The sequence below is a fragment of the Oncorhynchus masou genome, chromosome 12, assembly GCF_036934945.1.
Source record: "Oncorhynchus masou masou isolate Uvic2021 chromosome 12, UVic_Omas_1.1, whole genome shotgun sequence".
Lineage (NCBI taxonomy): Eukaryota > Metazoa > Chordata > Actinopteri > Salmoniformes > Salmonidae > Oncorhynchus > Oncorhynchus masou.
The window spans coordinates 12,484,081-12,497,970 of record NC_088223.1 but is presented as its reverse complement, the minus strand read 5'-3'; positions in this window follow the sequence as shown (position 1 = coordinate 12,497,970).

Genomic DNA, 13,890 nt, shown 5'->3' with positions numbered 1-13,890 from the left:
TCTCACCATCCCTCTTTCTCTCTCACCATCCCTCTTTCTCTCTCACCATCCCTCTTTCTCTCTCACCATCCCTCTTTCTCTCTCACCATCCCTCTTTCTCTCCTTTCATCTTCCTACTTTTTCCCCACTCACGCCTACTTATCACCCCTCCTTAGTATCGATTGGTTGACATCCCAGGGTTGGCTTCCTGTTGTGAGGATTTCCGTGACACATATTTATTTACCCCGGGAATCACAATCAACACACATACAGACCCCGGTGGCTCCAGATGTGTCTCCCAGTCTGAGCACCGGTATCACAGCTGGAGGCTGACTGATAAGGAGCCCCTCCTCTATCATTGTCCTTTCCAGGGACCACCAAATCGCTGTCAAAGGTTCTTGAGGACCACAATTCACAGATTATTTTTTACATAATTTATCTTTGCGGTCAAATTTAGAGGCCATGTTATCAGCGAACATAACCGATTATAGTCCTTCTACTACAGGTTGAAAACCACTGCTCTAACACACACACACCCACCCACCCCCACCCACCCACCCACCACACACACACACACACACACACACACACACACACACACACACACACACACACACACACACACACACACACACACACACACACACACCCAGGTGAACTGTAAATATTGCAGTATACGTGTAGCCATTATTATTCCGAGCTACAAAGCATTGCAGTACTGCTCTCAGTCCCATCTACATTTCTACTGTGTGTTTATGTATGTGACTGTTTGTGCATTTCCTTTACACAGGCGGCATGTCAATTTTGTCTGTTGAACGATAGAATCCCTGAACAAAATATATCCTAACTGTTTCTACAGTATGAGTCTCTTCAGTCACAACCATGGAACACACCTGACCTCTAGTGGCCATGAGGAGAAATACACTAATTTATCAAACTACACCATAACAAACCGCTTTTAAAACCTGAATCTTGTTGTAATAAGACATTGGTGAGCCTAATAACATGTTAATAACGCTTTATAAACAGTGAATAAGACATTAATAAACCTGAAGAAGTGCCTCGGTAGCACCTGACTGATTGCTCTGACATTGCCACCAGTATGTCCCAGACGTGGTGTCCTGGTTTTGGTCAGGGTGTTGTTGAGATGTGGTGTCAGGGTGTTGTTGAGATGTGGTGTCAGGGTGTTGTTGAGATGTGGTGTCGGGGTGTTGTTGAGATGTGGTGTCGGGGTGTTGTTGAGATGTGGTGTCGGGGTGTTGTTGAGATGTGGTGTCGGGGTGTTGTTGAGATGTGGTGTCAGGATGTTGTTGAGATGTGGTGTCGGGGTGTTGTTGAGATGTGGTGTCGGGGTGTTGTTGAGATGTGGTGCCGGGGTGTTGTTGAGATTTGGTGTCAGGGTGTTGTTGAGATGTGGTGTCGGGGTGTTGTTGAGATGTGGTGTCAGGGTGTTGTTGAGATGTGGTGTCGGGGTGTTGTTGAGATGTGGTGTCAGGGTGTTGTTGAGATGTGGTGTCCTGGTTTTGGTCAGGGTGTTGTTGAGATGTGGTGTCAGGGTGTTGTTGAGATGTGGTGTCCTGGTTTTGGTCAGGGTGTTGTTGAGATGTGGTGTCGGGGTGTTGTTGAGATGTGGTGTCGGGGTGTTGTTGAGATTTGGTGTCAGGGTGTTGTTGAGATGTGGTGTTGGGGTGTGGTTGAGATGTGGTGTCGGGGTGTTGTTGAGATGTGTTGTTGAGATGTGGTGTCGGGGTGTTGTTGAGATGTGGTGTCAGGGTGTTGTTGAGATGTGGTGTCAGGGTGTTGTTGAGATGTGGTGTCAGGGTGTGGTTGAGATGTGGTGTCGGGGTGTTGTTGAGATGTGGTGTCGGGGTGTTGTTGAGATGTGGTGTCGGGGTGTTGTTGAGATGTGGTGTCATGGTGTTGTTGAGATGTGGTGTCGGGGTGTTGTTGAGATGTGGTGTCATGGTGTTGTTGAGATGTGGTGTCGGGGTGTTGTTGAGATGTGGTGTCCTGGTCTTGGTCAGAGTGCAACCCCTAATACTAGCCTGTTCAACCTCTCTTTCGTATCGTTTGAGATCCCCACAGATTGGAAAACTGCAGGGTTCAGTTCTCGGGTCGACTCTCTTCTCTGTAAACATTAATGATGTAGCTCTTACTGCTGGTGATTCTCTGATCCACCTCTACGCAGATGACACCATTCTGTATACTTCTGGCCCTTCTTTGGACACTGTGTTAACTAACCTCCAAACGAGCTTCAATGCCATACAACACTCCTTCCGTGGCCTCGAACTTCTCTTAAATGCAAGTAAAATCAAATATATGCTCTTCAACCGATCGCTGCCGCACCTGCCCGCCCGTCCAGCATCACTACTCTGGACGGTTCTGACTTAGAATATGTGGACAACTACAAATACCTAGGTGTCTGGTTAGACTGTAAACTCTCCTTCCAGACTCACATTAAACATCTCCAATCCAAAATTAAATCTAGAATCGGCTTCCTATTTTTGCAACAAAGCATCCTTCACTCACGCCGCCTAACATACCCTCGTCAAACTGACTATCCTACCGATCCTTGACTTCGGCGATGTCATTTACAAAATAGCCTCCAACATTCTACTCAACAAATTGGATTCAGTCTGTCACAGTGCCATCCTTTTTGTCACCAAAGCCCCATATACCACCCACCATTGTGATGGGTAAAGCTCTAGCCAAAAGTGGTGCACTATAAATGGTATATGGTTTTATTTTGGACGCAAACTTAAGGCGGACAAAGGGGGAGGGGGGGGGCAGCAGTAAGCGGTCAGAGTTCAAAGGTCAGGGCATTGTGGGAGAGGAGAGTTTGTCCAGCCAGAGACAGTTTGGTTCAGGGTTGCTACAGTGATGCAGCAGGAAGAGGCATCATCGCCCCCGTGTGGTCAGTAGTGGTGCAACATGTTGTTCTGTAGTGGGGGTATAGCAGTAGGTTATATTTGGCGGGTTTCTATATTTTTTTTAAAATCTTCATTGTTAGACATGAGACTGTAAAAACACCGGGAAATCAGCTCCACGGGGTTTTAATTCAAGTTTTACCAAACTTAATAGAGAGACACATGATCATATACGCAAGGTTTGAAATTAATTATGTTTTAGTCAAACATTATGTCTGTTTGGGCTTCTTGCTGTCAATTTGCAGTCTATAAATTATTTGTAATTATGTTCTGGTCCACCAACCATCCGCTCAAAAAAATATATGACAGTAACGTAGAGTGAAGTGTAGTATATTATAGTATCCTATATTATGGTAAAGTGTACAGTAGTATAGTGTATTATAGTATAATATAGTCTAGTGTATTATAGTAAAGTATAGTATATTATAGTGTATTATAGTGTAGTGTAGTATATTATAGTAAAATGTGGTATATTATTATATAGTATATTGTATTATGTAGTATATTATTGTATAGTATATTGAATTATTTTTTATATTATTGTATAGTCTATTGAATTATGTTGTATATTATTGTATAGTATATTGTATTATATAGTATATTATTGTATAGTATATTGAATTATGTTGTATATTATTATATAGTATATTGAATTATGTAGTATATTATTGTATAGTATATTGTATTATATAGTATATTATTGTATATTGTAATCTGTAGTACATTATTGTATAGTATATTGTATTATGTAGTATATTATTGTATATTGTAATTTGTAGTACATTATTGTATAGTATATTGTATTATTTAGTATATTATTGTAAAGTATATTGTATTATGTAGTATATTATTGTATAGTATATTGTATTATGTAGTATATTGTAATATGTAGTACATTATTGTACAGTATATTTTATTATGTAGTATATTATTGTATATTGTAATATGTAGTATATTATTGTATAGTATATTGTGTTATGTTGCCCCTTATGGGCATGGTGGCATTAATCATCATAATAATTTAGAATAGGTTGTTGGAAGGGGAAAAGTTTGCCTCCTCTCTATTTACCTCCTCGTTTGCGTAAGGGGTGTGGTCAGAGGAGTGGGCGGGGCAGTTGTTCATCTGTTTCGGTGAATGAGAGTTGGCGATGTTCAGATACTTCTTCCCTTGAGTGAACGGAGACTTCACGGGGTCCTCCATTTTCTGACAGTCATCCTGTGGAACACACACACACACACACACACACACACACACACACACATACAATTGAAGTCGGAAGATTACATACACTTAGGTGGAGTCATTCAAACTCATTTTTCAACCACTCCACAAATGTCTTGTTAACAAACTATAGTTTTGGCAAGTTGGTTAGGACATCTACTTTGTGCGTGACACAAGTAATTTTTCCAACAATTGTTTACAGACAGATTATTTCACTTATAATTCACCATATCACAATTCCAGTGGGTCAGAAGTTTACATACATTAAGTTGACTGTGCCTTTAAACAGCTTGGAAAATTCCAGACAATCATGTCATAGCTTTAAAAACTTCTGATAGGCTAATTGACATCATTTGAGTCAATTGGAGTTGCACCTGTGGATGTATTTCAAGGCCTACCTTCAAACTCAGTTCCTCTTTGCTTGACATCATGGTAAAATCAAAAGAAATCAGCCAAGACCTCAGAAAATAAATTGTAGACCTCCACAAGTCTGGTTCATCCTTGGGAGCAATTTCCAAACGCCTGAAGGTACCACGTTCATCTGTACAAACAATAGTATGCAACTATAAACACCATGTGACCATGCAGCCATCATACCGCTCAGGAAGGAGACGCGTTCTGTCTTCTAGAGATGAACGTACTTTGGTGCGAAAAGTGCAAATCAATCCCAGAACAACAGCAAAGGACCTTGTGAAGAGGCTGGAGGAAACAGGCACAAAAGTATCTATATCCACAGTAAAACGAGTCCTTTATCGATATAACCTGAAAGGCCGCTCAGCAAGGAAGAAGCCACTGCTCCAAATCCGCCATATAAAAGCCAGACTACGGTTTGCAACTGCACATGGGGACAAAGATCGTACTTTTTGGAGAAATGTCCTCTGGTCTGATGAAACAAAAACAGAACTGTTTGGCCATAATGACCATCGTTATGTTTGGTGGAAAAAGGGGGATGCTTGCAAGCTGAAGAACACCATCCCAACCGTGAAGCACGGGGGTTGCAGCATCATGTTGTCGGGGTGCTTTGCTGCAGGAGGTGCACTTCACAAAATAGATGGCATCATGAGGAAGGAAAATTTTGTAGGTATATTGAAGCAACATCTCAAGACATCAGTCAGGAAGTTAAAGCTTGGTCGCAAATAGGTCTTCCAAAAGGACAATGACCCCAAGCATACTTCCAAAGTTGTAGCAAAATGGCTTAAGGAGGCCTACAAACCTGACTCAGTTCCACCAGCTCTGTCAGGAGGAATGGGCCAAAATTCACCCAACTTATTGTGGGAAGCTTGTGAAATGCTACCCAAAACGTTTGACCCAAGTTAAACAATTTAAAGGCAATGCAACCAAATACTAATTGAGTGTATGTAAATTTCTGACCCACTGGGAATGTGATGAAATAAATAAAAGCTGAAATAAATCATTCTCTCTACTATTATTCTGGCATTTCACATTCTTAAAATAAAGTGGTGATCCTAACTGACCTAAGACAGGGAATTTTTTCTAGGATTGAATGTCAGGAATTGTGAAAAACTGTGTTTAAATGTATTTGGCTAAGGTGTATGTAAACTTCCGACTTCAACTGTACGTTGATTAGACACACATGCATATACACACACACACACACACACACACACACACACACACACACACACACACACACACACACACATTGATTGTCTGATTGCAGACGTATGAAGGTCATGAGCACAACACAGTAAATGGGTCAACTAGCATCGACCAGCCATTCTCTGTGTGTGTGTGTGTGTGTGTGTGTGTGTGTGTGTGTGTGTGTGTGTGTGTGTGTGTGTGTGTGTGTGTGTGTGTGTGTGTGTGTGTGTGTGTGTGGTGTGTGTGTGTGTGTGTGTGTGGTATGTACGTAAATGTTTGCATATTCCTGAATGTCAGGGGAGTTTGATTGGATTTGCTCTAAATTCTATAAACCCTACTAATGTGCTGGGTGCCCCCCTTACTGTACTACAATGTTGGTTTGCTATATGGAGATGAGGAGGCTGCTGTGGGCCTGAAGCAGTGTCATGGTGCACTGGGCAGAGGAGAGTAAGCAGCCCAGTCAGAGGTGAAGCCACGGCAGGCCCTGCAGATCAGGCTGAAAATATTCAGAGCCCTTGACTTTTTCCACATTTTGTTCCGTTACAGCCTTATTCTAAAATAGATTAAATAGTGTTTTCCCACTTATCAATCTACACACAATACGCCAAAATGCAAAGCAAAAACAGGTTTTTTATAAATGTACATAAGTATTCAGACCCTTTACTCAGTACTTTGTCGAAGAACCTTTGACAGCGATTACAGCCTTGAGTCTTCTTGGGTATGACGTTACAAGCTTGGCACACCTGTATTTGGGGAGTTTCTCCCATTCTTCTCTGCAGATCTTCTCAAGCTCTGTCAGGTTGGATGGGGAGCATCGCTGCAAAGCTATTTTCAGGTCCCTCCTCGATTGGGTTCAAGTCCGGGCTCTGGCTGGGCAACTCAAGGACATTCAGAGACTTGTCCCAAAGCCACTCCTGCGTTGTCTTGGTTGTGTGCTTAGTGTCGTTGTCCTGTTGGAAGGTGAACCTTCCCCCAGTCTGAGGTCCTAACAACAGGGGCAGGCAAACGACAGGTCAAGGCATGCAGGGGACGATAATCCAGAGTAGTGGGACCAAGATACAGGACGGCAGGCAGGCCCAGGGTCAGGTCAGGCAGAGGTCGGTAATCCAGAGTAGGGGCAAAGGCACAGGATGGCAGGCAGGCTCAGGGTCAGGCAGAGTGGTCAGGCAGGCTCAGGGTCAGGTCAGGCAGAGGTCGGTAATCCAGAGTAGTGGGACCAAGATACAGGACGGCAGGCAGGCCCAGGGTCAGGTCAGGCAGAGGTCGGTAATCCAGAGTAGGGACCAAGGCACAGGATGGCAGGCAGGCTCAGGGTCAGGCAGAGGTCGGTAATCCAGAGTAGGGACCAAGGCACAGGACGGCAGGCAGGCCCAGGGTCAGGTCAGGCAGAGGTCGGTAATCCAGAGTAGGGGCAAAGGCACAGGATGGCAGGCAGGCTCAGGGTCAGGCAGAGGTCGGTAATCCAGAGTAGTGGGACCAAGGCACAGGATGGCAGGCAGGCTCAGGGTCAGGCAGAGTGGTCAGGCAGGCGGTCTCAGAATCAGGACAGGCAAGGGTCAACACCAGGAGGATGAGAAAAAGAGAGACCGAGGAAAAACAGGAGCTTAGAAAACGCTGGTTGACTTGAACAAACAAGACGAACTGGCACAGACACAGAAAACACAGGTATAAATACCCAGGGGATAATGGGGAAGATGGGTGACACCTGGAGGGGGGTGGAGACATGCACAAGGACAGGTGAAACAGATCAGGGCGTGACATAGTCTGAGAGCACAGGAGGTTAGTGGCACCTTAATTAGAGAGAATGGGCTTGTGGTAATGACTGGCGCGGAATGAGTGGAATGGTATCAAATACATCAAGTACATGGTTTGATGCCATTCCATTCGCTCCGTTCCAGCCATTATTATGAACCGTCCTCCCCTCAGCAGCCTCCACTGTCTGAGAGTTCTTTAGGTGCCTTTTGGCAGGCTGCCATGTGCCTTTTACTGAGGAGTGGGATGAACTCTGGAGTTCTGTCAGAGTGATCAATTTGTAAGTCGCTCTGGATAAGAGCGTCTGCTAAATGACTTAAATGTAAATGTAATGTAAATGATCATCGGGTTCTTGCTCACCTCCCTGACCAAGGCCCTTCTCCCCCGATTGAGCAGTTTGTCCAGCTCTAGGAAGATTCTTGGTGGTTCCAAACTTCTTCTATTAAAGAATGATGGAGGCCACTGTGTTCTTGGGAACCTTCAATGCTGCAGAATTGTTTTGGTACCCTTCCACAGATCTGTGGTTCAACACAATCTTGTCTCGGAGCTCAACGTACAATTCCTTCAAACTCATGGTTTGGTTTTTGCTCTGACATGCACTGACAACAGTGGGACCTTATATAAACAGGTGTGTGCCTTTCCAAATCATGCCCAATCAATTGAATTTAACAAAGGTAGACTCCAATCAAGTTGTAGAAACATCTCAAAGATGATCAATGGAAACAGGATGCATCTGAGCTCAATTTCGAGTCTCATAGCAAAGGGTCTGAATACTTATGTAAATCGTGCATTTCTGTTTTTTATTTGTAATACATTTGCAAAAATGTCTAAAAACCTATTTTTGCTTTGTCATCATGGGCTATTGTGTATAGATTGCTGATGGGTTTAAAAAAAATCCATTTTAGAATAAGGCTGTAATGTAACAAAATGTGGAAACAGTCAATGGGTCTGTATACAGTCAGAAGGCAGTGTACATGCTACTGAACATTTGATTGAGACACAACAATAACCTCCATCATAGACGTTTAATTTCCCAGCAGAGAATTGCACTCAACTTGCATTTCGACTCGGAAAGGGATCTCGACTCAGAAAAGGCTGGTGTCCACAGTTGTAGTTTCTTTCGGCTATGGTTTATAGTTATTATGCCGGGGCGGCAGGTAGCCTAGTGGTTAGAGCGTTGGACTAATAACTGAAGGGTTGCTAGGTCGAATCCCTAAATAAAGGTTAAAACACAAAATGATGTGCATGCTGTTACTATTTACATTTCCTTTGATGCTGATTAATATGCAGCGTGTTACCTAATGCAAAACCTCATCTACTTTGATAGGCCTCTGCACCAGTGATTAAATGGTTACATGGTCACTGAGCCAGTCGTATGAGAGGTCACCTGGTCACTGAGCCAGTCGTATGAGAGGTCACCTGGTCACTGAGCCAGTCGTATGAGAGGTCACCTGGTCACTGAGCCAGTCGTATGAGAGGTCACCTGGTCACTGAGCCAGTCGTATGAGAGGTCACCTGGTCACTGAGCCAGTCGTATGAGAGGTCACCTGGTCACTGAGCCAGTCGTATGAGAGGTCGCCTGGTCACTGAGCCAGTCGTATGAGAGGTCACCGAGCCTTTGTGATTAGGTCTACTGTCATAGTCTATCCATTTAGCTATAGGCCTATGCCTATTTGACCTAAACTATTTGTAGTAGTTGTAGTCTCATAGTCTATCCATTTAGCTATAGGCCTATGCCTATTTGACCTAAACTATTTGTAGTAGTTGTAGTCTTATAGTCTATTGTAGTCTTATAGTCTATCCATTTAGCTATAGGCCTATGCCTATTTGACCTATACTATTTGTAGTAGTTCTCGTCTCATAGTCTATCCATTTAGCTATAGGCCTATGCCTATTTGACCTATACTATTTGTAGTAGTTGTAGTCTCATAGTCTATTGTAGTCTCATAGTCTATCCATTTAGCTATAGGCCTATGCCTATTTGACCTATACTATTTGTAGTAGTTGTAGTCTCATAGTCTATTGTAGTCTCATAGTCTATCCATTTAGCTATAGGCCTATGCCTATTTGACCTAAACTATTTGTAGTAGTTGTAGTCTCATAGTCTATCCATTTAGCTATAGGCCTATGCCTATTTGACCTATACTATTTGTAGTAGTTGTAGTCTCATAGTCTATCCATTTAGCTATAAGCCTATGCCTATTTGACCTATACTATTTGTAGTAGTTCTCGTCTCATAGTCTATTCATTTAGCTATAGGCCTATGCTTTACTATTTGTATTAGGCCTATACGAGTAGCATGTATGGATTTACAGTGCCTTGCGAAAGTCTTCGGCCCCCTTGAACTTTGCGACCTTTTGCCACATTTCAGGCTTCAAACATAAAGATATACTGTATTTTTTTGTGAAGAATCAACAACAAGTGGGACACAATCATGAAGTGGAACGACATTTATTGGATATTTCAAACTTTTTTAACAAATCAAAAACTGAAAAATTGGGCTTGCAAAATTATTCAGCCCCCTTAAGTTAATACTTTGTAGCGCCACCTTTTGCTGCGATTTCAGCTGTAAGTCGCTTGGGGTATGTCTCTATCAGTTTTGCACATCGAGAGACTGATTTTTTTTCCCATTCCTCCTTGCAAAACAGCTCGAGCTCAGTGAGGTTCCGGTTGGAGCGAGCGGTCGCATCTACACTTCGGTCCGCAGGTAGTATAACTTTTCATTACATTTCGTTATAGTACAACGGTTTGATTTGTCTAATCTTAGCAATTTCTTCTTAGCTAGCTACATAGCCGTCTTTGTATCAAAGATAATTGCATAATTATCGTATTTCGTCGTCCTAACGTATCTGCCCAGCAGCTAGCTAAGCAGCTAGCTAACATCCACTGTCCACCAGCACTGTAGAAACTATTACACTCTATTACACTCAACTGAACGACTCGATTAGCGTAGTGTCAGCTAGCTACATAGTTGTCTTCGCTGTCTTCGTATCCAAGATAATTGTGCAGTTTAGAGTGTGTAGACTTAGAGTGATTATCTTAATTTACCGAGGTTAGCTAGCCAGCTATTTGTCGTCCTTAACGTAGGAGATGCTGCTAGCTAGCTAGCCAACAGCTAGCCAACCTCTACCGAATTGAACTCCAACTACCCGGTCAACATTCCGCGTCGCTCCACAGGTAGTATCACATTTTCATTTCACTTCATTACAGTACAACGGTTTGATTTGTTTGATCGTAGCTAGCCAGCTACATAGCCGTCTTTGTATCTAAGACAATTGTGTAGTCTAGAGCGATTTTCTAGGTTAGCTGGCCAGCTATTGTCGTTCTTTTAACGTAGCTAGCCAGCTAGCCCCGAATAGCAGCACTGTAGTAACTATTACAGTACAACGGTTTGTTTTGTTTGATCGTAGCTAGCTAGCTACATAGCCGTCTTTGTATCTAAGACAAATGTGTAGCCTAGAGCGATTTTCTAGGTTAGCTGGCCAGCTATTGTCGTTCTTTTAACGTAGCTAGCCAGCTAGCCCCCGAATAGCAGCACTGTAGTAACTATTACAGTACAACGGTTTGTTTTGTTTGATCGTAGCTAGCTAGCTACATAGCCGTCTTTGTATCTAAGACAATTGTGTAGCCTAGAGCGATTTTCTAGGTTAGCTAGCCAGCTATGGTCGTTCTTTTAAGGTAACGTAACGCAATCAACCTGCTAGCTAGCCAGCTAGCCCCCGAATAGCAGCACTGTAGAAACTATTACACTCGACTGAACGACTTGATTAGTGTAGTGTCAACATCGCAGCCACTACCAGCTAGCCTACTCCAGCAGTACTGTATCATTTCAATCATTTTAGTCAATAAGATTCTTGCTACGTAAGCTTAACTTTCTGAACATTCGAGACGTGTAGTCCACTTGTCATTCCAATCTCCTTTGCATTAGCGTAGCCTCTTCTGTACCCTGTCAACTATGTGTCTATCTATCCCTGTTCTCTCCTCTCTGCACAGACCATACAAACGCTCCACACCGCGTGGCCGCGGCCACCCTAATCTGGTGGTCCCAGCGCGCACGACCCACGTGGAGTTCCTGGTCTCCGGTAGCCTCTGGAACTGCCGATCTGCGGCCAACAAGGCAGAGTTCATCTCAGCCTATGCCTCCCTCCAGTCCCTCGACTTCCTGGCACTGACGGAAACATGGATCACCACAGATAACACTGCTACTCCTACTGCTCTCTCTTTGTCCGCCCACGTGTTCTCGCACACCCCGAGAGCTTCTGGTCAGCGGGGTGGTGGCACCGGGATCCTCATCTCTCCCAAGTGGTCATTCTCTCTCTCTCCCCTTACCCATCTATCTATCGCCTCCTTTGAATTCCATGCTGTCACAGTTACCAGCCCTTTCAAGCTTAACATCCTTATCATTTATCGCCCTCCAGGTTCCCTCGGAGAGTTCATCAATGAGCTTGATGCCTTGATAAGCTCCTTTCCTGAGGACGGCTCACCTCTCACAGTCCTGGGCGACTTTAACCTCCCCACGTCTACCTTTGACTCATTCCTCTCTGCCTCCTTCTTTCCACTCCTCTCCTCTTTTGACCTCACCCTCTCACCTTCCCCCCTACTCACAAGGCAGGCAATACGCTCGACCTCATCTTTACTAGATGCTGTTCTTCCACTAACCTCATTGCAACTCCCCTCCAAGTCTCCGACCACTACCTTGTATCCTTTTCCCTCTCGCTCTCATCCAACACTTCCCACACTGCCCCTACTCGGATGGTATCGCGCCGTCCCAACCTTCGCTCTCTCTCCCCCGCTACTCTCTCCTCTTCCATCCTATCATCTCTTCCCTCTGCTCATACCTTCTCCAACCTTTCTCCTGATTCTGCCTCCTCAACCCTCCTCTCTTCCCTTTCTGCATCCTTTGACTCTCTATGTCCTCTATCCTCCAGGCCGGCTCGGTCTTCCCCTCCCGCTCCGTGGCTCGATGACTCATTGCGAGCTCACAGAACAGAGCTCCGGGCAGCCGAGCGGAAATGGAGGAAAACTCGCCTCCCTGCGGACCTGGCATCCTTTCACTCCCTCCTCTCTACATTTTCCTCCTCTGTCTCTGCTGCTAAAGCCACTTTCTACCACTCTAAATTCCAAGCATCTGCCTCTAACCCTAGGAAGCTCTTTGCCACCTTCTCCTCCCTCCTGAATCCTCCTCCCCCTCCCCCCTCCTCCCTCTCTGCAGATGACTTTGTCAACCATTTTGAAAAGAAGGTCGACGACATCCGATCCTCGTTTGCTAAGTCAAACGACACCGCTGGTTCTGCTCACACTGCCCTACCCTGTGCTCTGACCTCTTTCTCCCCTCTCTCTCCAGATGAAATCTCGCTTCTTGTGACGGCCGGCCGCCCAACAACCTGCCCGCTTGACCCTATCCCCTCCTCTCTTCTCCAGACCATTTCCGGAGACCTTCTCCCTTACCTCACCTCGCTCATCAACTCATCCCTGACCGCTGGCTACGTCCCTTCCGTCTTCAAGAGAGCGAGAGTTGCACCCCTTCTGAAAAACCTACACTCGATCCCTCCGATGTCAACAACTACAGACCAGTATCCCTTCTTTCTTTTCTCTCCAAAACTCTTGAACGTGCCGTCCTTGGCCAGCTCTCCCGCTATCTCTCTCAGAATGACCTTCTTGATCCAAATCAGTCAGGTTTCAAGACTAGTCATTCAACTGAGACTGCTCTTCTCTGTATCACGGAGGCGCTCCGCACTGCTAAAGCTAACTCTCTCTCCTCTGCTCTCATCCTTCTAGACCTATCGGCTGCCTTCGATACTGTGAACCATCAGATCCTCCTCTCCACCCTCTCCGAGTTGGGCATCTCCGGCGCGGCCCACGCTTGGATTGCGTCCTACCTGACAGGTCGCTCCTACCAGGTGGCGTGGCGAGAATCTGTCTCCTCGCCACGCGCTCTCACCACTGGTGTCCCCCAGGGCTCTGTTCTAGGCCCTCTCCTATTCTCGCTATACACCAAGTCACTTGGCTCTGTCATAACCTCACATGGTCTCTCCTATCATTGCTATGCAGACGACACACAATTAATCTTCTCCTTTCCCGCTTCTGATGACCAGGTGGCGAATCGCATCTCTGCATGTCTGGCAGACATATCAGTGTGGATGACGGATCACCACCTCAAGCTGAACCTCGGCAAGACGGAGCTGCTCTTCCTCCCGGGGAAGGACTGCCCGTTCCATGATCTCGCCATCACGGTTGACAACTCCATTGTGTCCTCCTCCCAGAGCGCTAAGAACCTTGGCGTGATCCTGGACAACACCCTGTCGTTCTCAACCAACATCATGGCGGTGGCCCGTTCCTGTAGGTTCATGCTCTACAACATCCGCAGAGTACGACCCTGCCTCACACAGGAAGCGGCGCAGGTCCTAA